This window comes from Leopardus geoffroyi, chromosome D3 (assembly GCF_018350155.1).
Source record: "Leopardus geoffroyi isolate Oge1 chromosome D3, O.geoffroyi_Oge1_pat1.0, whole genome shotgun sequence".
Lineage (NCBI taxonomy): Eukaryota > Metazoa > Chordata > Mammalia > Carnivora > Felidae > Leopardus > Leopardus geoffroyi.
Window position 1 is genome coordinate 81,294,986 of NC_059339.1, and position 26,239 is coordinate 81,321,224.

At 40.0% G+C, this 26,239-nt stretch overlaps 1 long non-coding RNA gene across 1 annotated transcript; it reads right to left on the bottom strand.

The window, feature by feature from the left end:
* Positions 1–4,998: 4,998 nt before the first annotated feature.
* LOC123587823 lies at positions 4,999–19,671 on the bottom strand. The gene is made up of 3 exons (XR_006707544.1): positions 19,355–19,671; positions 19,095–19,267; positions 4,999–5,675 (listed from the first exon to the last, which is right to left on the bottom strand). It is a non-coding gene; the product is annotated as an uncharacterized LOC123587823 (long non-coding RNA).
* Positions 19,672–26,239: the final 6,568 nt, after the last annotated feature.

The window sequence follows — 26,239 nt, forward strand, 5'->3', positions numbered from 1 at the left end:
CACTCCTGTTTCAGAGTACATGAAAGTTTTGTTTTCCAAACTCACCTTTCCTCTTTGAAATAATACCTCTTTTCCCCCATGAGGAACAAGACTAAGAAACAGATAAAAGAAAGAGGTGATGAAGAAAAGAAAGTTCATAAAAATGTAAACAGCTTAACATTTATGGCAAGAAATTGATTTCCTATATCACCATCTGGTCTGTTGGAGCAGCATTTGAACAGCCTTTGTAAATAATTCTTTGTTTCCCACTGTAGATGCTTCACTTGAATGAATTAACAAGAACTGCAAATTCCTTAAACACAAAGGTACGCATAGTTCCTACTACTTCTCTTTTCATTTTTTTTTTAATGGCAGTTCATGTTTAGTCCACGAGGAGGAGGGCTAAAAGTTTAAGGCAATAAAACAGGGTATTTATTTCACATGCCCTTTCAGTCTAGAATATAGATCTAGATAGGGAAACTCCTGCACATGCTGTTTTAAAATGATCACATTGAGGTTTGGACAAACGAGATGATGAAATGGACACTGTCAAAAAAGTTGAGAAAGAGACAATTAGTCTTCAAGAAGAAAGGTTATTCCCTTCCTTGAACAATAAGTACAGAGGGGAGATTAGTGTCAGACTGACTTCATAATGGAATCCAAAAGCTACCCAGACAGTAGAAGTGCCTGGACCATAGTCAGTGCTCAAAATATGTAAATATACTATTTTTTGAGAAGGTAACTAAAGATGGCTTATATTTATGAGATTTATTGTTAAATGCCTTTTTCTTATTGGTAATTTCTACAGAAACAATGTAATACATTCTTTCATTTATGTAAGGGGGTCTATAACTTTCTAGAAGATGTGACCTTCTAGACCACTGTTACCTATGGTGGGCTACTAAGACCCAACTTCATTGCCCAGAATTCTTATTTATTACAAAATATAGCAAACACATTTTTTTCTGATGCCAACTATACTAAAATTAGTATGTCTGTATGAATGTGTGCTCGGGGCCATCTTGTGGCAGAGACAGGGCAAGCTCCGACCACGGCATGGACTGTGCCATTGTCCCGCACACCCATGGGGTGATTGCGACACGCTGTGGCACCTGCTCTCTGACCATGGTCTCATTGTCAGAGTCAGTGAAAGGCAAAAAATTCAATTTATCCAAATGGTGGAACGAGTAGTCTTTGAATCTTTTTGTTTGTTTGTTTTTCTGAAATTTCATGTCCAATGCAAACCCAAGACCCTCTTGTCTAACCTCAGCTGATACTTAAGTGGGGATGATATGGCCCCTGTTTTCAAGTGTTTTCTAATTTCACCCTAGTGTGAACAAGAAACAGGGGTCCATTTACACATTCAAACACTTCTGTCAGAAATCAACATGTCCAGTCAAGTCCACATGGCAAGTGGACTATTGGCAGAAGGAGCCCATCCATGCCTCTGAGTTAAAACAAAGCATGTTTGCAGAAGGAAGGTAGAGAAGCCTTTCCTTCCTTCTTTTATTTAATTTATTCTAGCATTGTTTGTATTATCAAAACTGTAGGAAAATAAACGAGATAATGTATATATTGAGATAGATATTGCTATATGGAGAACATACAATATATTTTGTATATGACTTTATTTCATACACAAGGGTTTAGGCTTCTAATTTTCAAATGTTAATTTGTGACATGTTCAGTCATGTTTCAGATGAGCCTGGTTGAAGCATAAAAAGAATACATTTTACATAGTTTATGATTAAAAGCGACAACACTAATGAAATTTTGATATCGGTAATAAAAAAGGAATTGGTATCTTGGAACCCAAGATATCTGACACTAATTACTGATGGCATTAATTCTTCTGTCAGATTATCCTAATTATGTAGTTATGGTATAAAGTACACCCTCAGAGGCTGAAAAGAAAGATAAATGTCCTTTGTCATTGACATAACATCCTATAATAATTTGTTCATTTTACTTCAAAATATGCTTCAAATATGACAAATGTATATTGTTTTTCAGTTGGTCCTAGTCCTGCATACTTGAATTTTGTATAGTTCTGCCTCTATTTACATATGATTTCTACCACGTATGGTCTAAATGGATTAAAATCATAATTTATTTACCACATCTCTTCTTTTTCTATGCTCACTTAATAGGAATATTTAGACTGCATTGAACAATTATATAAATTGAAACATGAAATTTTGGATTTCAAAAATAACTTAGTAGAAGCCAGAATGCAGATTAATTCATGGATTGAAAATAAAACAAATGCTGAATTTATAGGTGGCAACGTTGGAATCTGACTATAGTTTTGCCACAAACTCACTATCGAGCTGTGAGATGGTCATTTAACCTCTCCAAACCTTGATTCATTCACACCATGAAGACAGTCCAGTAAATTATTCCTATGGTTCCTCTGAGCTCTTCAATTTGATAATCTTACGAAAGGTCAGTGAAATGGCATCCATCTAATATAAGGTGCACAATTACATTGATAATGCTTTGTGGTTTACTTCAGTATCCTTGACCTGGGTCGTAACATCGGAACATTTTAGAATAACATTAAGAGCTCTGAGATGGAAGCAGATTCGGAGGCACAATCGCAGTTGGATAAAATGATCTTAAAGAGGGAATGGGGGTGGAATAGTTGGTCTTTATAGTCAAACAATTTTTTCCTGTTATGGTACTTAACATTAATGCATCTTTGTGGATATGGACAGTCAGCCCTGGTTTCTTAAATGAGTGTGAGTTGCAGAACAAAAATTTTTTTTTCTGCTTGAGATTGCATTGTTTAGTGTCTGGTCTGCCTACTTCCTGATAGACTCCATCCCCAACATAGTCTAGATGAGTCATGGAACACTTAAGACTCCTCCTAGTAAGGACAACTGGAATGAGGACAAGCCAGAGAAGGTGCTCTGTTAAGAATGAATGAAGAAAGGGCACTTTGTTTGGGAGTGTGTTCATTGTGTCACAATATCTCCTGCCTCTCTGGAAGAAGGAATGGATAATGTGCGGCTCCCAAGGGAAAACCAAAACCAATAGGTGGGAGTTACAAGGAAGAAGGTTTATGGTCCAAATGGGAAGGGCCTTTCTTGAGGGCTGAGCTGTGCCACCATGGAGCCTGGCTGTTTTCTAAAGGGGCGGACCACCAACACAAGGGCTTCTCCGGTGGGTGCTGATTGGTGTCACTAATGCTGTGGGAAGCGCTCCTTGACGGTCTTTTTCAAATTTCAGATTATTTGATTCTAATCCTTTACCGATGTTACTGTGATTTAAATTCAGTTTCTATGGATGCCTGACTAATGACAATGTTGGTTTGAGTTGAGGTAGAAACGTAAGTCGGTCAGTCTAGAATTCGAATTGATGTTGTCAACACTGGAAGATCTCGGCTTCCAAAGATGTCTCTGAATGTGGACGAGGGAAAACGGTAGGCACTTACAGAAAGTGTACAATTATAATACATGTTGTGCTCATTATAGAGTGATCACAAAAGGAAGAAAGTAGGAATTCCCTATGATGATTTAGTTGTTTTTTTTTGTTTCCCCAAGTGAGTCTTGGACGATGTGTCTAGGCATAGGTTCCAGGGCTTTCAGTTGCAGCTCGTGCACACGGCTGCCCTTCTCCCACTTGTTCTTATAGAACCTGCTTTCCAAAATGGCTAGGGAAAGTAGCCTTGCCTATTCATAGCCTCACATCCAGCCCTTAGAATGCTTCACATTTGGGTACAGTTTTTGTCTAAACACAATTTTTCACATTTTGCTTCCTGCATTCTTTCCCATAGGTTACCACGGAAATCACTTAGGAGAAACAGAAACACTTAATAGTTTCAGTGACCGTGAAAGAGACTGCTGTGGTCTGCCTCTGCCCCAGCTCAGACTTGACGGGTGTCACGAGGGTGTAACTTGCACATGGGCAGCTTTGGGAATGACTGATGTCTTTGACCCCCTCAAGGGCTAACTTGTCTGGCATAATTGCAGGAGGAGGCCCTGTGGCCTCCAAGATCATTGATAAGGTCATGCTAGAGGTCACTGAGGGTGGTTCAGAGTGAACATTTACCAACCAAACAAGCAAAGTGGAAAATCCTGAAATCTTCAAGGTGGACTGGCCTTTCCTCCCCTTAATCTTACACAAGGAAACTAAGATGATTCTCTTCTTTGACAGACTCTCCACCGCTTAAGGAAGGGATAATGAATTTATGCTCAAATAACTGATTCTTTAAATTAGCTGGATTGTACGAACTGGAAGAAAGCATTTAACATAGTTGCAACTGAAACAGATAAACCATACTTCTTTGCAATGTCTTTCTTTCAGCTATCTCATGTAGAATACCCAACCCATTCTTCCTTGGTTTGGCTTACACCGATTAAACAAATTACAGCATGCCGTTAATTGTACTTATTTTTTTTAAGTTTATTCATTTTTGAGAGAGAGAGAGAAAGAGAGAGAGCACAAGTAAGGGAGGGGCAGAGAGAGAGAGACACAGAATCCGAAGCAGGCTCCAGGTTCTGAGCTGTCAGCACAGAGCCCAACGTGGGGCTTGAATTCACATGTCGTGAGATCATGACCTGAGCCGAAGTCTGTTGCTTAACTGACTAAGCCACCCAGGTGCCCCATCAATAGTTGTACTTATTAAAAAAATTATGATCAACACCATTTCTTTTCTTTGATAGCCTTCAACTTACTCAGAACCTCGTTTATAGGTTGCTAAAACTCAGAATGCCTTTTTTCAAAGAAACAATGTTGTTCAGTGTGATTATATTACCAAGGTAGTTCTTCAAAACTTGTTTCCCTCACCTGCAGCTGAACTATGGTATCAGTGAGGAGCTAACCTTCGCTGGGCATGGGTTCGTACCCGGCACAGAGCAAAACTCTGAGAGGAAGGAATTATTTTCTCCACTTAAAATGTTTTTACATGTTTATTTATTTTTGAGAGAGAGAGAGAGAGACAGAGACAGAGACAGAGGGGGACAGAGGATCCGAAGCAGGCTCTGTGCTGACAGCAAAGAGCCCGATGCAGGGATCCAATTCACAAACCGTGAGATCAAGTCGAAGTCAGACACTTAAACGACTGAGCCATATTTTCTGCACTTTACAGATGGGAAACTGAGGCTTAGGCTTAGTAATTTAACACACAAGTGAAAAGTGACAGACTGGATTTTCAGACCCAGAGAGTTTGATACAAGACCTCAGCCCTTGACCATGATAAACCCTGCCCTATTTACTGCTTTGTGTTGTGGGACTCAGAACTGGGGCCTCTGTGGCACAAAATGAAGCAGAAAGGAAAAAAAAAGAAGTCGTATTCCTCCTTTCCTTCATGCAGGAATGGGCACAGTTTAGAAATAACATTTATGGAAGATTTGCAATCTTCCAAAGAAGTTTCATACTTGAAATCATTTCATGGGCAAGTGTGCTTTATTTTATGTGCATTCTTTTTTTCTGTGTGTAACTGCAGTTCTTAACTCTCACTTCCTCTTCATCACGCTCTTCTTTCTTCTGGCATTTAGGGGCTCATTGTCGCAAGTCCCTCTCCAGAATGGAATGGAAAGAGCCCTGGATTTGGTGTCGGGAGATCTCAGTTGAAATCCTGATTCTGTGCACCTAGAAGCTGACGGGCTTGGGGGGAAGGCATCTGCCTCTCAGAGTTCAGTCTCCTTCCTGTGCAGAATGCACATTCCAAGTTGGCGTCCTTCACTAGGCTGCTGGGAGATTCAAAAGGAAGGGCTTGATAAGCTGTTAACTTTAAACTCAACACCTAATAAACAAATAATCCAGTCAAGAAGTGGGCAAAAGACATGAACAGACACTTTTCCAAAGAAGACATCCAGATGGCTAACAGACATATGAAAAGATGCTCAACATCACTCCTCATCAGGGAAATACAAATCAAAACCACAATGAGATACCACCTCACACCTTTCAGAATGGCTAAAATGAACAACTCAGGTGTTGAACAACAACAGATGTTGGGGAGAATGCAGAGAAATGGGAACACTTTTGCACTGCTGGTGGGAATGCAAACTGGTGCAGCCACTCCGGAAAACAGCCACTCCGGAAAACACTCCAGAAAACAGGTTCCTCAAAAAATTAAAAACAGAACTACCCTATGACCCAGCAATTGCACTAGTAGGTATTTATCCAAAGGATACAAAAGTGCTGATTTGAAGGGGCACACACACCCCAATGTTTATACCAGCACTATCAACAATAGCCAAATTATGGAAAGAGCCCAAACGTCCATTGACTAATAAGTGGATTAAGAAGACGTGGTATGTGTAGAATATATACTATACAGAATGGAATACTACTAGGCAATCAAAAAGAATGAAATCTTGCCATTTGCAACAGCGTGGATGGAACTAGAATATATTATGCTAAGCAATAATAAGTCAGTTAGAGAAAGACAAGTATCATATGATTTTACTCATATGTGGAATTTAAGAACCAAAACAGATGAACATAGGGGAAGGGATGGAAAAATAAGACTAAAACAGAGAGGAAGGCAAACCATAAATCCAGAGAACAAACTGAGGATTGCTGGTGGGGTGTTGGGTAGGGGGATGGGCTAAATGGACGATGGGCATTAAGGAGGGCACTTGGGATGAACACTGGGTATTATATGTAAGTGATGAATCACTAAATTACTCCTGAAATCATTATTACACTATGTGTTAACTAACCTGGATTTAAATTTAAAAAATAAAATAAATAAATAATTCTATTGTAAATAATAAAAAAAAATTACAGGCTGCCAAAATGCACAGCTATCTGGGGCCCTGCACAAGGGCCCCAAAGAATGCTCTTTGGGTCATGCTTTCTTTTGTTGTGTCTCTCCCTACTTCTCTCTCTGCTTATTCCTTCTCCATGTTGTCTGCAGGCTTGATTATCTAATGCCAATTCCTTACTTACCCTAGTGGTGTCATTTTGCAGTCATTCTGAATTTCTAGTTTTGTCTGGTGGGAATGATTCAGAGAAACAGTTTTGAGCACTTTTCTCAGATTTTTAAAATTCGAATTGTATCTCTCTTTTTAAGTGAGTTGAGGACAAATTCCAACTCACAACTAGTTCAATCCCTTTGTTTATGACAGAACATTATTTTTTTCACTTTGCCATTTACCTTTAAACTTGCTGATATATAAATCTAATATTAACCACTTCCCTTAACTCATTTGATGGGTAACTTTGAATCAGGTGAGTCATTCCCGTGATGCGGATTCATTGTAATGAGATTGTTTCCCAATCTCCACTACCTCACAATTTAGATTTTAATTGCTTTAGGTTGGATATAGCAATTATATTTTCACAGGACTGAATAAAATTCTGCAACATATAACCACTGAGGAAATATTGGTGATGCTGCGCTATTAAAAGTTTACTGTTGCGTAGAGTGTTTTCCAGTGAGTCACTTTGCACAACCCATGTGGGTTGGTTCACGCTAATAACACATTCCCAGAGTTTGTTGTAAATAGCTTCCATTGTCTCAGCTGACCTTTGAGTCCTCATAGTTTCCATATGAAGTGCTGTTGGAGGCAGCCAAAGAGGTACAAGAAGACAATTAATGCCAGAGAAGCCAAGGAAGTAAAAAATAAAAGGTGGGGAGCAAAGCATACAGTATGTTGGAACATTTTAACTATGGGTTTTTTTCATTTTAATGCTGCGGGGTTTTCTTCCTTTTCAACTTTCATATCCTCACCCCTAATCAGTTATGCAGGGGAAAGAAAGAAAAGAGAAGAGGAAAGAAAGAAGAGAAGAAAAAAAAAAAAGACGAGAAAAAAGAAAAGGAAAAAGAAAAGAAAAAATGTAATTGGGGGAAAGAGGGACTCACACAGTTTTGTGAACTGTTTTCTACGAACATAACATCCTAACATTCTAGGAGCCTAATCTTTAGTTTAAACAGAATGTACAGAGGCTGAGTATTAAGCCATTGTATCTCTAATGGAAATAAGACAATCAGTTCCCCCTCCTTTTTCTTGCCAGGGATATGCCTCTGGAGGGTGTAGCAGCCAGTTCTGCTGAGGGAGCCCTCTGGTTATGGAATGCCAACCCTTCCTCTCCCAACAAATGGAATTAAGAAGCTTAACTGGCCATTTTTTTTAATGTGGTGACTTTGGTTCTGCTCATGAAAAAGTGTTTGTGATAAAAAGAAGAGACATCTAAATCATTTTAGTATCTCTCTCATAAATGAATTTGCTGAATGCGTGAATTTGTCCACAAATGGTTCCATTGATTATACTTTCTAAATTCTACATTGGCTTATATCATCACTTACCTGACCAGGTGTCCTGGTTCATTGATGTTTTTTTCTCTTCAAATTCAAACCATTTTGACTTTTTTCACTAGACTTGCATTTCGATATTGATTGGATAATGGGGGGCTGTAATTGTGTCTTTTCTGTACACTCATTATTTTATACCTCAAATTCCTCTGCCTTCTCCCTCCAAACTACGTCATTGCAACCCTCACACACACACATTTCCATACTCTTTGTCTCATGAGATTCTTCGCCATTTTCTGCTCTTCCATTTTTAGTCTGTCAGCATGTTTCTTTCTGTTTTTCTTTTGGGGAAGTAAATTTTTTCTGGGTTTACTAGAGTATTACTAATTCCCTTATAGCTTAACTCTCTCCCCAAACTGATGCTAATTGATGTCAAACATAATATGAGAAGTAAGACGTTTTTCTTTCCACTATCATGTGCGAGAGCTTAACTTTAATCATAAAATCATTACTGAATATAGAGGTAGTTTGACACCTTTGATTAATGTATTTTATTTTAAACAGGATAACATCCATTTGATAGAAAGAAACACAATGCAGTCAAAATTAGATCGTGGGGAGCGTGGATGGCTCAGTCAGTTAAGCGTCTGGCTCTTGGTTTCCACTCGGGTCATGATCTCACAGTTTTGTGAGTCCAATCCCCGCATCGGGATCCGTGCTGACAGGGCAGAGTCTGCTTGAGATTCTCTGTCTCCTTCTCTCTCTGCCCCACCCCCACTTGGCTGTCGCTATCTCTCTCAAAAATAAACTTAAATTTGTTTTAAAAATTAGATCGCAATTTCTATTTCCTGGAAAGAGATATAAATAGATAAGCATGTTGCATACAGGACACACCAAGAATCATATACAGAAACTACCACCCATGGGTACACTAAATTTCTTAACATCCAAAGATGGCAATTGTAAATAGAATTATGTGAACCCCAGCTGCCTCATGAGGACAAGTCAAAATAAAACAGAAAATCATCTACCCATTAAGAGGAGAAAATATCTGTGTAAAAGAAAAAAGAATACACCCACAAATCAATTACTAGTTTTTTAAAATTAGAAACCTAAATATTATTTAGAATTACTTTTAACAAGCATTTGTTTTTGAAAATAAGTCCTTTGAAAAAACTAACAATGGTTTCTGGTAGATAAGATGGATTGAAGAAAAATGCCTTTACATCAACTAAAGAAGGTCTGTTTCTTTTTTTTTTTTTTTTTTTTTTTTTTTTTTAAATTTTTTTTTTCAACGTTTATTTATTTTTTTGGGGACAGAGAAAGACAGAGCATGAACGGGGGAGGGGCAGAGAGAGAGGGAGACACAGAATCGGAAACAGGCTCCAGGCTCTGAGCCATCAGCCCAGAGCCCGACGCGGGGCTCGAACTCACGGACCGCGAGATCGTGACCTGGCTGAAGTCGGACGCTTAACCGACTGCGCCACCCAGGCGCCCCAAGAAGGTCTGTTTCAAAAGAGTCTGGAATGTGTGTGGAATATACACAGACGGGCAAAAGTGACCATGGAGGTGCATGATAGCACAAACAATGGGTTCAGAGGAATTCCTTACTTCATACTTGATGAAAACATTTCATTTCTCTTCACCAAAATTTATATCTTCTATGCTTCACCTTGGAAAGCTATACTTAGATCTATACATGAATTGAGAATACTCATGAAGTTGAGTCAATAAGCCAGCCACCACCTGTAGCTTGAACATTAGGGAACATGGCGCCGCCCAAAGACTTCTCCTTCCACCTTCAACATAGCAACAAAGAGACTCCATTGCACAAGAAAACCTCAGCTCCCTCACACAGCTCTCCTTCTAGAATGCCTGAGGGCTGTTCCCTGTGCAACTCTGTTCTAGCAGATAGGTACTGCTGTTTTAAGAAAAATTTGGCATGAGATTAAAGATAAAATTTGAAATGAAATGTCTTATGAATTAATCTCCTTGATCTTGACATTGAAAAATTGAGAACAAAGAATGAAGGGAGAAAATCTGTCAAAATGATGAATAAATCATTAAGTTGAACACTTAAAATAAGTTTCACCTGGCTCTATCTTAGACCAAGACATCTAGGCCAAAGGATCAGGAGTAAACACTTGTAAATAATTTTATGGGAGTAATTAAAATTTCAGAGCAGAAAACCATATACTTCCATATGGAGAATAATATTTGAGAAATATAATTTAACAAGTGTTCTATTTAGGAAATGTTTCTAAACAAAGAACCATGAAAGGTATGGACTATAACTTGTACAATATCTTATTTTTCCTGATTGAAATATATATAATTTTCTAGAAAAGAGCCCTCCCTCTACCCCTATGATTATTCTACAAAAAAAAAATTTTTTTTTGAGAGAGAGAGAGAGCACAAATGAGCAAGGTGGCAGAAAGAGAGAGAGAGAGAGAGAGAGAGAGAGAGAGAGAGAGAGAAGTGGGGCTTACTCCAAGCAGGGCTTGTGTTTACCTGAAGCAGGGCTACAGCTCACCCAATGGATGCAGGACTTGAGCCCATGAACCGTGAGATCATGATCTGAGCCAAAGTCAGATGTTTAACTGACTGAGCCACCCAGGCACACCAACAAATATTTTTTAAAAGGAGTTACTTTCCTTATGATAATATTGTCTCTCTTTCATTAATTTGTACACATTTAAATTAGTTTAGATATTATATACATTAGCTTGTTCTTCTTTATCAGGCACAAACTGCCCTAAATCTGGCCACTTGAAGCCCCCTCAAGGCAGATCCCAAGTTATTGCGACATGTTTTCATCATGTTTGGAGCACTTCCTTACTCCTTGGTCCTACAAGGTATCCCAGGACTACTCTGTACTTTCCCTGTCTAATTTCCCAAATCAGCCAATTCTTTGAGAAGCTCTAGTTCCTTTTATTAGAGAATGGTATTTAGAAAACAAGATTTGGGTGCCAGAAGTGCTCCTTGCTTTATGGGTATCTTCATTTCTAAGACATTTCGGTAGGCAGAGAGAGAAAAGTACCATGAAGTGATATGATATATAACAAATGTAATAACAAATATAATTAATAGCGTATCGTATCATGTCATATCATAATGCGTATTTACACTGGTAGCCACGTGTCAAATCCAGCCCTGCAGGGTTTGTCTTCACCCTGCTCCATGTTTTATTTGCAAATCGCTCTCCCACAGTGAAAGACCTGCTTCTCAGAAACATCAATATATTTACTTACTTCCTACAATACATACAAAAATGTTTTAGAATCAGTTTGAAACTCTTGTTAACAGGCTGCACGTTACTTAGGAAGTGACATTTTGTGAGTTCTTACTGACCCCTAGTGTTTTTCTTTGCTGCTTCTGTAGTTTCTCAAATGGTTCTCCATCAAGGGTTGCCGGTTCTACCTCTGGTTTTTTCACCCTCAACATTAATGGCATTTTCTGCCAGATGAATTTTTGTTGTGGTTGACTGTCCTGCACATTGAGAGCTACATAGATTTAGTAGCATCCGTCGCCTCTACATAATCGAATAGCACCACTTCCTCCCAAGTTGTGACAGTCAAAAATGTCTCCAGACATTGCTAACAACCCCTACTGTTCTTAATTTTCTAGTTGACCACAATACTATCTTTGCCTCAGAGAAGGAATGGAAATCCTGCCAAGTTTCAGGATTCAAAAAAAAAGAAAAAAAAAGAATAAAGAGATTAAGATCATTGAGGGCAAAGCCCTCAACTCAGGAATGAGGATTTTAGAGGCTGGGCTGATCCAATAAGGGGCTTTTCTTGACTAGAACATGCTATCTGTAGATTGACCTGGGAAGAGTTAGATACTATGACCAGATTCCCTGAGCATTATGATCCTACACTGTATAAAGTATATGGAGCTGATTCACTAAGTGAACTGGCAATTTGACATCATCTTGGCTTCATGAAGAACTAAGAAATAAGCATTCTAGGATCCTGGATGCCTTTATTGATAGGCCCTCTGTGTTGATGTGGGTCTCAGTTGGTTGATCAGGGTCTCAGTTGGTTCCAAATTCCATCACTTGTCCTGGGTATCTATGTAGGAGGGAAGTCATAGAGAATATTTGCTCTGAATTACCCTTTTTCCTCCAAATAGCTTCCTCCAAATAGCTTCATTGGGAGTCATGGGTAAACCCCTTTCTAGTCTGGGGCGATCTCCTATAGGATGTGGGAATTGCAGACCCACACCTTCATAAATATTGCCCCATGTTCAAATGCTTAAATCCTCCCTCTATATTGCTCTTGCAAATCTCTGCCAGGTTTTTCAAAAATCTATCCCTATTAAATTTTATATTTTTGGATTTGATATATTCTGAATGTATTATCTTACCTACAGAAGAGGAACATATTTCCTCTTAGATTCTTGTCATCTACGAATTCAAACAACTGGTCATCACTGCCTTTGGTAGTCATTAAATAACATATCCGATGGCTCTGTTTGCCCTTTAGGGGGATACCAGTAGCCCTTAAAAACCCTGTGGCCAAAAACTCCAGCTATGGCCAGAAATTTATATTAATGAACAATACGTTTGGGTTAATGCCTGAGAAGATTTGTTAAAATTAAAATGTAATATATTTTAGTGGTAATCAATTAAGTTTTGAAGGTAGGAGGACCAGGGATTGAAGCCAGGCTCCAGTGCTATGGGAATTTGGAGACTTACTTTGCCTCTCTGGCTCTCTGCTTCTCCAGTGAAAATAGGAAAGACTAGTGCCAGCTTTGGAGCACTGTTGTAAGGATTAACATGGTGGCACATATAATGTACCTATCACTGTCCAAATACACGGTTGACCCTCAATGAATGCTTGTTCTTTACTAAGTTGTTCCAACATTCCCTTCTGGCAGAAAATAACCTGAATAACTACATGTGCCTGCTTTTTCCAAAGTACTTCTGGTTTAACACCTGCATAGAACCAGGAGTTCCTAAGTTTATATCCTTCTTAGACTTCTCTAAAGAGTTCTCCCATCAAATGTTAACTGTCACCATATTCACTCTAGGGGAATGCTTTTTTTTTTTTTTTTTTTTTTTTTTTTTTTAGAATGGTAGGGCAGGAGGCTATCATACTAAAACACACCAGTCTTTTTATTTGATGCAAAACTAAACACACACACACACACACACACACACACACACACATATACACACACACCCTCCAATACATCTTAAGGCTACTTTCCCACAAAGTGTTGTAGCGCATTTACTAGTTTGAATTATTTTTCTGGAACAAGACTGACCCCTAGAGGACAGGTGTTGCACTTAAACTACCAAGAGCCAATGTCAGCTACTAGTAAGTTACAGAGTATGGAGGTGATAGAAGGAGGCAGACAGATGCTGGAATTGGCAGGGTAAGAGTGAGGATCTTACTTCCGCACTAACTAATGAGAAAAATTTCATATCTCCTTGATCTCCAGTGTATACTTTTTACGAACTTATTGGCATGTTCTGTACAATAAGCTGCATTTTAACAATATTTGTTCTTCGAGTCCATGAGCATGGAATGTCTTTCCATTTTTCTGTGTCATCTTCAATTCCTTTCACCAGTGTCTTATAGTTTTCAGAGCACAGGTCTTTCACCTTGGTTAGTCTTATTTCTAGGTTTCTTATTGGTTTTGGTGCAGTTGTAAATGGGATCAATTCCTTAATTTCTCTTTCTGTTGCTTCATTATTGGAGTATAGACATGGATGAGAATTCTGTATGTTGATTTGGTATGCTGTGACTTTCCTGAATTCGTGTATCAGTTCGGCCAATTTTCTGGTGGAGTCTGGGTTCTCTACGTACAGTATCATGTCATCTGTAACTAGTGAAATTTTACTTCTCCCCTGGTGATTTGGATGCCTTTAATTTCTTTTTGTTGTCTGATCACTGTAGCTAGCACTTCCAGTACTATGTTAAATAACAGTTGTGAGGGGCACCTGGGTGGCTCAGTTGGTTCGGGGCCGACTTCGGCTCAGGTCATAATCTCGTGGTCCGTGAGTTCGAGCCCCGCGTCGGGCTCTGTGCTGACAGCTCAGAGCCTGGAGCCTGTTTTGGATTCTGTGTCTCCCTCTCTCTCTGACCCTCCCCTGTTCATGCTTTGTCTCTCTCTGTCTCAAGAATAAATAAACGTAAAAAAAAAAAAAAATAACAGTTGTGAGAGCAGACATCCCTGTCTTGTTCCTGACTGTAGAGGAAAAACTCTCAGTTTTTCCCCACTGAGGATGATATTAGCTGCGGGCTTTTCATCTATGACTTTTTTATGTTGACATATGTTCCCTGTAAACCTAAACCTACTTTGTTGAGGTGTTTTTTTTTTTTATCATGAATGGATGTTTTACTTTGTTAAATGCTTTTTCTCCATCTCCTGAAATGATCATATCGTTCTTATCCTTTCTTTTATTAATGTTGTGTATCATGTTGCTGATTTAAAATAATTGAACCACACTTGCAACCCAGGAATAAATCCCACTTCATTGTGGTGAGTGATTTTTAAAAATATATTGTTGGATTCAGTTTGTTAGTATTTTATTGAGAGTTGTACATCCATGTTCATCAGAGAGATTGGCCTGTAGTTCTATTTTTTAGTGGAATCTTCATCTAGTTTTTGTATCAGGGTAATGTTGGCCTTGTGAAATAAGTTTGGAAATTTTTCTTCCTTTTCTGTTTTTTAGAATAGTTTGAGAACAATAAGTATTAACTCTTCTTTAAATGTTTGGTAGAATTCACCTTTGAAGCCATCTGGCCCTGGACTCTTGTCTGTTAGGAGTTTTTTGAATAGTGATTCAATTTTTTTGCTGGTTATTGATCTGTTCAAGTTTTCTATTTCTTCCTGTTTCAGTTTTGGTAGTTTATAGTTTTGGGGATTTATTCATTTCTTTCAGATTGTCCAATTTGTTGGCATATAGTTTTTCATAATGTTCTCTTATAATTGTATTTCTGTGGTGTTGTTATTTCTCCTTTCTCATTTGTGATTTTGTGTGCATCCTTTCTCTTTTATTTTTAATAAGTCTGGCTAGAAGTTTATCAATTTTATTATTTTTTTCAAAGCACCAGCTCCTGGTTTTATTGATCTGTTCTATTGGGGTTTTTGCTTTGTTTTATTTTATTTTATTTTTTAGTTTCTATATCATTTATTTTTGTTTAATATTCATTATTTCCTCCCTCCTGCTGGATTTAGGCTTAATTTGTTGTTCCTCATCTAGTTCCGTTAGGTGTAAGCTTAGGCTTTTTATTGAAATTTTCTCGCTTCTTAAGGTGGGTCTGTATTGCTCTATACTTCTCTCTTAAGATTCCTTTTGCTGCATCCCAAAGGTTTTGGACCATTGTGTTTTCATTTTCGTTCATTTCCATGTATTTTTTAAAATGTCTTCTTTGATTTCCTGGTTGACCTATTTGTTGTTTAGTAGCATGTTTTTCAACCTCCATGTATTTGTGATCTTTCCAAATTTTCTTGTGGTTGACTTCAAGTTTCATAACGTTGTGTTCAGAAAAGATGCATGGTATGATTTCAATCTTTCTGTATTTGTTGAGGCCTGATTTGTGACCTAGTATTGGTCTATTCTAGAGAATGTCCCACGTGCGCTTGAAAAGAATGTGTATTCTGTTGTTTTAGGATGGAATGTTCTGTATATGTCTGTTAAGTCCATCTGGTCCAGTGTGTCATTCAAAGCCGTTGTTTCTCTGTTGATTTTCTATTAGATAATCTGTCCATTGATGTCAGTAGGATGTTAAAGTCCTCTACTATTATTGTATTATTATCAATTAGTTCCTTTATGTCTGTTATTAATTGTTTTATATATTTGGGTGCTTTCATTTTGGGTGCATAAATATTTCCAATTGTTAGATCTTCTTGTTGGATTGTCCCCTTTATTATGATATAGTGCCCTTCTTTATCTCTTACAGTTTTTGTTTTAAAATCAGGTTTGTCTGATATGTATATTGCTATTCCAACTTTTTTTGACATCCATTTACCTGATAAATATTACTCTGTCCCCACACTTTCAATCTTCAGGTGTCTTTAGGTCTAAAATGAGCCTCTTGTAGGCAGAATGTAGATGGGTCTTGATTTTTTATTTCTTCTGACACCCTATGTCTTTTGACCGGAGCATTTAGTCCATTTACATTTGGAGTAATTATTAATAGAGTAATTTGGAGTAATAATTAATATGTATTTATTGTCATTTTGTTACTTGTTTTGTCACCGTTTTTGGAGATTTTCTTTGATCCTTTCTTGTCTCTGTCACTTTCAGTTTCTCCTTTCCACTCTAAGAGGTCCCTTTAATATTTCTTGTAGGGATGGTTTAGGGGTCATGAACTCTTTTAGACATTCCATGCCCATGGATTAGAAGAATAAATAGTGTTAAAATGTCTATACTATCCAAAGCAATCTACACATTTAATGTAACTCCTATCAAAATACCAGCAGCATTTTTCACAGAGCTAGAACAAATAACACTAAATTTGTATGAAACCACAAAAACCCTAAACAGCCAAAGCATCCTTGAAAAAGAAAAGCAAAGCTGGAGGCATCACAGTTCTGGACTTCAAGGTATATTACAAAGCTATAGCAATAAAAACAGTATGGTACTAGCACAAAGATAGACACATAGATCAATGAAACTGAAATGAACCCACAACTATAAAGTCAATTAATGTCCAACAAAGCAGGAAAGAATATCCAATTGGAAAAAGACAGTCTTTTCAACAAATGGTGTTGAGAAAACTGGACAGTAACACGCAAAAGAATGAAACCGGACCACTTTCTTACACTATAAGCAAAAATAAATTCCAACTGGGTTCAAGACCTAACTGAATCCCAAGCAGACTCTGCACTGTCAGTGCAGAGCCCAGTGTGGGGCTCGATCCTACAAATTATGAGATCATGACCTGAGCTGAAATCGAGAATCGGTTACTTCACTGTCTGGGCCATCCAGGTACCCCAAAGTTTAAGTAGCTTGCCCAAAGTCACACAGCTAGTAAGTGGCAAAACCAGGCTTGGAATCCACTATCTACCTCTGTAGCCTGTGGGTTTAGCTATCACGCTGTTCTTTTATCATTGCGTTGATGGTGGATTTTCAGTGGAGTTAATGAGACTTAACTAAAGGTGGTGTAGTCAACAGAGTAGAGCAGTGTGGAACTAGATGGTGTGTTATGCTCTTGGGGCTTGGAGGCACATCCCCTGCTGATCTTGGGCTCTCAGGGGTGTCTCCTAACACCTACCACCCCCCAAAACCCAAATCCAGGCATCTGAACACCTTTAACTTTGTGCCCAGAGAGTATTAGAGTTCCAGCTCTGATCCTTACTATCTGTGTAGCCTTAATGTCTTTTGAACTTGTTTTCTCCTCTGAAACAGAGTAACAATAGTACTAAATGCATTGATTACTGTATAAATTAAATTAGATCACATGTAAATCACTCAGTACAGTGAATGCATACAGTAGCTACTCTACAACTGTTATTTGTCACTGTGGTATTATTGTTATTGTTATTAATTACATCAAAGCTGGTGCTCTTTTCACTGGAAAAACATATTGTCTGTATATAAGTACAAAAGTAGGGGAAGCAGAAATGAGGTGGGTCCTTCAGCCCAGCATTGATGGAAGGGGGTTGTGGGTGGAGGTGGGAAGGAGGAAGCAGTGGTTCCTGGAGGGCTCACAGAGAAGGTGCCGGAATGGTGGTGCAAAGGATGTGGAGGGTGGCTTTTGGTGGCTGGGGGGGCTTGAGTGAGCACCACGAAAAATAGCTCAGTTGAATTAAATTCACTCAACAGTCACCGAATGCTTGCTTTACTCAAAGTAAAGATAAATATGATACACTGTAAAATCATGGCCAAGAGGGCAAGACAGACAAGTAAACCATTGCCTGTTGGAATTTGGGGGGAAGGAACCAGGTATGTGCTGAAGGGTTAGGGGAAGTTCTCAGCCCCGGAAATGGTTATAGCAAGAACAAGGAGCAAGACGCACTAGAAGTCAGATGTGCAACTTTTTACACCCCTCCCCACCCAAAAAAGCAAAAAAGGAACTTTAAGGATTGCCAAAGCCAAAGGAGGCCCAAAGCAATGATAAAAAAAAACTAGGATATGGAGGCAGAAACTGAGAGTCGGGAAGGAATCAACATGTTTGAACGAGTGAGAGTAGCTGGGTGGGGTGAGGTGGGGAGTCGGGAGTGGCGGATACTTTACACAGCTGTGTGTGCCCTTGGCTGAGTTTTAAGACAGTAATAAAACACTCTCCAATAAAGATAATGTAAACCCTCATTGTAAATCGGATTAAAAACTTTTGATTTATTGAATCAAATGCATAAATTAAATAATAAATAAAGCAACAAAAATTTAATACTAATTACAACAATAAATTGTCAATGAATGAGTGTTCACAACTTCCCTCCACCCCTGTTTCCCTCTATTCTCTCTGTTTCTGTTAGGTGGGAAGCTTTCTTGCTTCACAGATTCGCTTCCAGGCAGGAGAAGCTGAGTAATGCATATCACAAAGAGGAAATGAAAAGAGGCCAGAGGGTAAATGAACCTATAGAGTCCTTTAGGGCTGACAAAAGAGAGGTGAGGACAGGGGCCGAATGAATTGTTGTCCAGCGAGAGGTCCGGGCTGAAAGAAGGACAGCAGAGCGGGGAGCTTGGGCGAAGAGGGGACTGGGCTGGGAAAATCATGGCAGGGGCGCCTGAGTGGCTCAGTTGGTTAAGCATCTGACTTCTGCTCTGGTCATGATCTCACTGTTCTGTTAGTGAGTTCGAGCCCCACATGGGGCTCAGGCTCTCTCCTATTGGCACAGAGCCTACTTCAGAACCTCTGTCTGTCCCCCTCTCTCTTTGCCCCTTCTGCCCACCCAAAAATAAATGAACATAAAAAAAAAAAAAAAGAGTGGCAAAGGGACTTACCAGGTCATGTTCTGGGTTCCCAACTGGAAACCCTTTAATATTCTCCCAGGAGATGAAAGTAAAGGGTGGAATTCGTTATTTCTGGTCTCTACACTGTCGGCATAAGGCGCGCCGTGAACCACATGTTCCTGGCATTAAGTGTTTAACTCAGGTCAGCTTTGTCTGGGTGGAACCTCAGGAAATGACCAGAGCACAGACATTCAGAAAGGGAGAGAAAAAGTTAGCTTTAAGCTTCCCAAGGAAATAATGTGCAAACTCACCACGTTTTCTGAATTTACGTGAATCCACTCATGGTGAGGAAACCACATTCATACACCTGTGCTATTCACGAGCAGGGCTTCAAGTGTCAACATAGCAAAGTTCTCTTAAGGGGGTCCAGGCTTATTCAGGGTTTTATTCTTTGAGGGACCATCACCAGATCTGAGCGTGTTATTAATGATCTCAGGATGCCATCTGTTTATCCTTGTATGCAAGGTGTTGAATCCCATTGGAAGGAAGGAACAGTGTCAGGTTTTTTTGTTTGTTTCCACACCAACGAGGTTTCATAGTCTATTATAAAAGCGTGAAAGAATAACTAGAAATGAACTAATGTGGGCCAAGTCTACCGAAAAAAAACCCAAAAAAACAAATAAACAAATAAAACAAAAAAACAAATAAACACCACCAAAACCCAAAAAACATTAAATGAGAAAACTGCATGAAGAGCCAAGAATGAACAGTAATGCAAAATGTAAGACAGAGAGAATCACTTGCCACACAGGTGTGTGGGAGAGTGTTTTAGGCAAACATCCTTTGACACTGATTTCACTCATTAAAAAAATTTTTTTTAATGTTTATTTATTTGCGTGTGTGTGTGAGAGAGAGACAGAGCATGAGCAGGGGAGGGGCAGAGAGAGAGGGAGATACAGAATCTGAAACAGGCTGCAGGCTCTGAGCTGACAGCAGAGAGCTCCATGCTGGGCTCGAACTCACAGACCGCGAGATCATGACCTGAGCCAAAGTTGGACGCTTAACGAACTGAGCCACCCAGGCGCCCAGATTTCACTCTTTTGTAAGCCAAAATAAAATGCTTCTAACCTCTCCTCGGAGATGGAGATTGTTACTTGAGAAACCATTTGTTCTGCCTTTTTATGTTTGGGTGTTTCTGTGGCCAACTACCTCTATAATTGTATTTTTCGCATTGTGTCCACATGGGCCATGATACGCGTTGACTTTCTGCTTCATTTCTTAAGCTATGCAGTAACTTGAAGGGAACATAAAAAATAGAAGATTTTGTGAACATCTGCTTGAAAACTTTCCATGTAGATTCATTGTCCTTAGAATGACGATGTTTCCTTCCACGTGCGTGTTTGCTTGGTCTGCATTCCAAACATGTTGCAAGAATACGTGCACCGTGGGGTTGCCACACGATTCAGCAGCTGCATGATGTGCTGCCATGACAAACATGCAGGAAATGGGTTTGCGTGTGGAGTGATCTTCCTGTGTTTCCTCATGATTAGAAAGCCATATTATCAAGGAGGAGTGCTGGGTCAGCAGCTCTGCGTTGATGTGGCAACTTACTAGATATCCTGGGGTTCTTTTCTGGAGCGGGGGTGAAGGCTGGAGCAAAATGGTTGAGGCAGGCCTGCCAACGACCAAAGTCTTCAGTACAGGTCTATGTAAAAAGAGTGGGATCTGGGGACATTTGTGGCTGAAGCTTCTATACCACTGGAGATCCCAGTAGTGTTTGAGAGGTTTAGAGGTGTGGGAGTATTGGGGCAACCCTGTCTGGGCAGGTATTCCTGTAGGAGGAGGGCTCAGGCTCTGCCATGACCACAGGATCAGAAAGTCATGTAAGGTTTTAAATCAACTTTATTGAGAAAGTTGACTCAATCATGCAAATCATTCAGCTTACCAAAAGCAACACGAAAACAATTGAGGAAAGACTTTGATGTCCTTCATTCAAGGGAACCAGTGTATGGATCACAGGCAATGGGGGCCATTCTGGAGCGGGGGCAAGAGTGAGTTTTATGGAGCATTAGAAGAGGCAATGTGGAAACAGGACATGATTGGCTAGGAAGCTGGGGATTTCCTTATAAGGGGATTTTCTAGGGTAAAGTAAGCTACCTAGAACTGAATGGCAGCATCGTGATTGGTCTGGGTTAGGTTTCCTTGATAGGCATTTCCTGTAAGTGCAGGTTGACTTTGGTTTACCTTGTGATGTGGGCCAGGCCAGTGGCTAGGGACTCCCATCTTGTGGGTCCAGATATATAAATGAACTTTATCAAACTAAAATGGATGAAGCATTTCCTACATGCTGGGTGCTAGGCTGGGTGCTGGGACAGAGCAGCGCACAGTTTCTTAACGAGGAGTTTTTCTCTTATTAATCTCTCTCTTGGAGGAGGCCACCTGTTTTAGGTTGCATTCTCTCAGAAGGAGACCTTAAGCCTAGGATTCCTGGAGAGGTGATTTATTTAAGGAGAGACCTCCAGGGGAAACCGGGAAGGGCTCAGGGGAGGCAGGATGAGGAAGGAGAAGAAGCCACACCAGGGTGGAGTTTCAGGGGAAGTCCCAGACTCACCTGATCCCGCGGGGAGCTCTAGAACATAACACTCAGAACACAGGAGCTGGGCTTCTGTATTCTCACATCCGGCAGCTATTGGCTATGGGCCTCCCATGGGAGATGTAAAACTCACAGGCACTTCCAGCTCTCATTACTGGAGACATAGCTTTACCACCCACTGGAAATTTTCTGAATGTTCTGTTGCAAGCCTGTATCAGCAAGTGGACAGAAGCTAGAGGATGAGCAGGCGGGCAAGGTACCAACAGTGTCCCCCACCCACCAGCGGGGGAGGTGGTAGACAGGTCATAAAGAAGAAAAGAGCACCCCGAACCTTGCTACTCAAACTGTGGCCTCAGACCAACAGCATCTGGCCTAATGGGATCCACCAACAAGGAACTTGTTAGAAACGTGGAGACTTAGGCCCCATGGAAGACTAGTTAATCAGAAACCAAATATTAATAAGATCTCCGGGAGATAGGTATGCACATTAACTTCCAATGGTCTTGTCTCCAGAATGTTAGAAAAGATGATCTACAGACCTCCTAAACTGGCAGGAATAAGCCTCACGATCTGGGCTGCAACATGGTGGGCTTAGAAAGTTCTTAGTCTGAAGGCCCTCTGGCCTATCAGCTGAAACCAGGGGCAAGAGAATGCGTTCCTGACTGCGAGCAGGGCAGTTCTCGCTTCCCTACCTGGAGCTCTATCACACCAGGCTTGCAGGTCCCAAATTTCCAGACTCTTCAGTCTCCATTATTTCAGCAGGAACTAGGATCTTTTGGGGAGGGAAGTGGGGAGAGGATGAGGAGGAAAGGTTTGGGCAGTGACAGAGGAAAGAGCAAAATATAAAATAATGCAAGATTTAGAGTTGACTCCACAATTTAAGCTTGACAAGCATATTGAAAAGTCACAGCAGGTAAATCACTTGACTCAGTTATGCATCATTAAAGGAGTCATGGCACAAGTCATGCATGAGGATAAAACTCTGGGGTAAAATATGTTGGTCACCAGGAGGCCCCCAACAGGACAAAAATGTCTCTTCTGCAACATTGAAATTTCCTGCCATTAAAGTCACACTGTAGTCAGTCAGCTGACACCATCTCCAAGGGGACACCATCTCTGGAGGGCTGCTTGCAGCACAGTTTGAGGGCCATCTGGCTAAAGACTCAGATGACACACACTCGTTTAACCTCAGGATATTTCTAAAATAACACACGAAAATCGTAGTTTTGACCACTGTTGATTTAAAGCCGTGAGCTAGGAAGACAAAGGGAATTGAAGAGAATGTAACAGCAGTAACTTTTAGGAGGCAAAAAGTAGGTTGCTTATTGTGGGTGGTAGTTGACTTAGGAGAACCAAGAAACCTGAATCCTAGAAAGTAAGCAATCAGGAAGACTGATAATAAATTTAATGTATCCACGGCATGTCTCTAAAGGCTGAAGAATTAGCAGCACCAGGTACCTTAGGGATGGAAGCTTGAGCCAAAAATAGACCAGTGGACCGATTGGTAGTCTGCTGAAGATTCAGTTTGGCATTCCGATCCTCTCCCACGGTCCATGCATCAGCATGCCACCCCTCCCCCTCTAGTAAGGAAGGCAGGTGACTGGGAGTTGATTCTCCAGAGACACAAAAACAGATGGTAGCCTGTAGACAGCCGAACGCCAGACACAGCTAAGATCAAGGCTGCCATAATGAAAGGAGAAGAGTAAGGAAAAGTTTAAATTTTGAATTGGATAGGTCTCCGTAGGACCCAGAAATCCCACAGCCATTAGCTGGCAGCTAGGAGATCAGAACAGTTTTCTCCAGGCATTGAAAGATAGTAATATTGGGGATCTCCCAAAGACACAGCCCAGATTGATCACCTTACATTCCACACTTTTCTCCCTTTCGGCCAGGCTCCCTTCCGAGCAGAGTTTCCGGTTAGCTTTTTGATGTTCCATTCTGAACCAGGAGCAGACTAGCAGGTATCTACAAGCGATGTAGCAGGATTCTCGCACAGATGGTCGTGACACTGAGGCTTTTTAATTTCCAGCAAGAAACTTTTATTCGTGCCGGCACCGCTCAGTTGGGTTCATACCCAAAGAACTGAGCACCGAACATCACGTGGCATAGTTTTTTGTATACATTTTCTATTTCTTTGTCTCCCGTAAATGGTAACACACATAAACATGCAGTCTGATTAAGTGGTCTCAGTTTACAAGGTCATGAGGGATGTTGTCACATAGGCGCACAGCCAGGTTATCTTGAAGTTTTCTCTCCCTTTTTTCCTCTCTCCTTAGGGAGGGGACCCTACCACATCCCCCCCCCCTTTGATGCTCGGACCCCTCTATTTTGGGTCAAAGCGCATCATGTTCGTTTAGAGGTCTATATTTCCATAACATGATTACATGAGTGGCCGTTTTTCTCTCAACCGTAGCCTCGGTGAGACTGGAGACAGACCTTACAATCAAGGGAGCTAAGCAGGGTGAGATCAAGCCCCCTCCCGCGGTATCTAATAATGAAAGAACATCAAAGCATTTTCCACGTTTCAGATGCTTCTCCCAGCAGCTGTCCAGAGGGGCTGGAAAACAGTTCAGAAGCTAAAAGAGTTAATGTTCCACAGAACAACTTGGACCAGAGACAGGACAGGAGAAGAGATAAACCCATAGAGGAATCCCTCTCTGTTCACTTTGAAGGACTGTCCCAAGGTATGCTATTTCCATACGGCTTCTCTGCGATGAATATGCTGGGTGGATGAACACCTGGTTGGGTTTGTAAGCTCTGGCCAACGAGGAAGTTAGCTTCCCTTCTTCCTCTGTATGACTTTCCTTCTCTTTCCCCCTGGATGCCCCAGAATTGCACCGTACAAGACCCATTAACATGCGAGCTTTGCCTTAGGCTCTTTTGCCAGATAACACAAGATACTACACCCAGGCCTGAGAATGACCACACAGAGCAGACGGTTCACCCTCTACCCACTGGTTCACATGGGCCTCTGGAGGATTTGACAGCAGCCTTTTAAGGCATGAAGCTATTGATTTTTATTTTCCTGTGATTACAGAAAATGCCAAATGTATACAAAAGCAGAGAGAACAGTTTAATGAGCCTCCATATACTCACCAGCTAGCTTTAGTTATTGTCACCCATGGCCTGTCTTGGCTCACCCATTCTTCTACTCTCTTTCTCCCTCAACTTTGATGGCTTTGAAGCAAATTCTAGGCATCATCTCATGTTACCCACAAATACTTAAGTGTCTCTTACTAAAGGTGATGGGTCTTTAAAATCATAACACAATACCTTTTATCATAACTAAAAAAATAACTTCTCCATATCATTAAAAAAAACCCAACATTCTTTACATTTCTCTACTTGATTTAGAATTTTCTCCTTTTGTAGTTGGTTACTTCAAATAAGTCCACCATATATATACATATGTATATATACATATATATATATATATATATATATATATATATAATTCCTCTAAGTATCATATTAACTCATAAATTTTAATGTATTTGAAATGTTTAAATTCATTTCCATTTTAATTTTTATTTCATGATCAAATTGCCTTATTTTTGGTCAGTGGGAACTTTTTCACGTTGGCTTCTGGGTCCTTTTGACATGACCCCAGTAGTCTTTAATGGCCTCTTTGCTTTCTGCCATAACGAGATACTCATATTCACCCTGTATTTCCGGCCCTGGGCTTAGAATCAGTTACAGTAAAACCTTGGTTTGTGAGCATAATTCATTCTGGAAACATGCCTTGTAATCCAAAGCACTTGTATATCAACACGGGTTGGTTTCAAGAACATTGGCTCCGTTGCGACCATGTGATGTTGAGCACCGTGTCTTCCTTATATTGCAAGACATAGCTCACTTATTAAGCTGAAATTTATTAGAAACGTTTGCTCATCTTGAGGAATACTTGCATAACAAATTACTCGGAATCCAAGGTTTTACTGTATTTTTTTAAGTAGCCCTAGCTGTCTCTAGCAACAAAAGTTTTAGAAGTTACTACAGGAGAATATCTTTCCGACTACGAGATGGAAAAAATTTCCTTAAAAAGATACAAAATGTCAAGCACGTAAGGAGAATACAGATATATTTAACAGTATCAAGACATATCTTAAACACTTTTAAATGCCAAATTAGAGTATTTTGGCAACGTATATAATCAACAGTATATAGAAGGAACTCCAATAAATCAATTAGAAAAAAAAATGTTTCTCCAAACTTTCCTTGACCAAAATAAATTTCAAATAAGGATTTCACATTCACAAGAGAGGAAATCCACATCGTCACAGTCTTATGAAAGAATGTTCAATCTCTTTGGCAATCGGGGAAATGTAAATTATGACATACCATTTTAACCGTGCTCAATGGTCAAAAATCAAGAAATTTGACAATATCAAGCGCTGGAGAGGTGCGTGACAGGGATGTCTTTGTATAGTGCTGTTGAGAATATGTATTAGAAAACTGGCGAATGCATAAATAATTTGTAATATTTTAATTCAATCAACTCATTGCTATTCCATGGAAAAAATGAACTATACTGGGATGCCTGCGTGGCTCAGTTGATTAAGTGTTGGACTTCAGCTCAGGGCATGATCTCGCGGTTCATGAG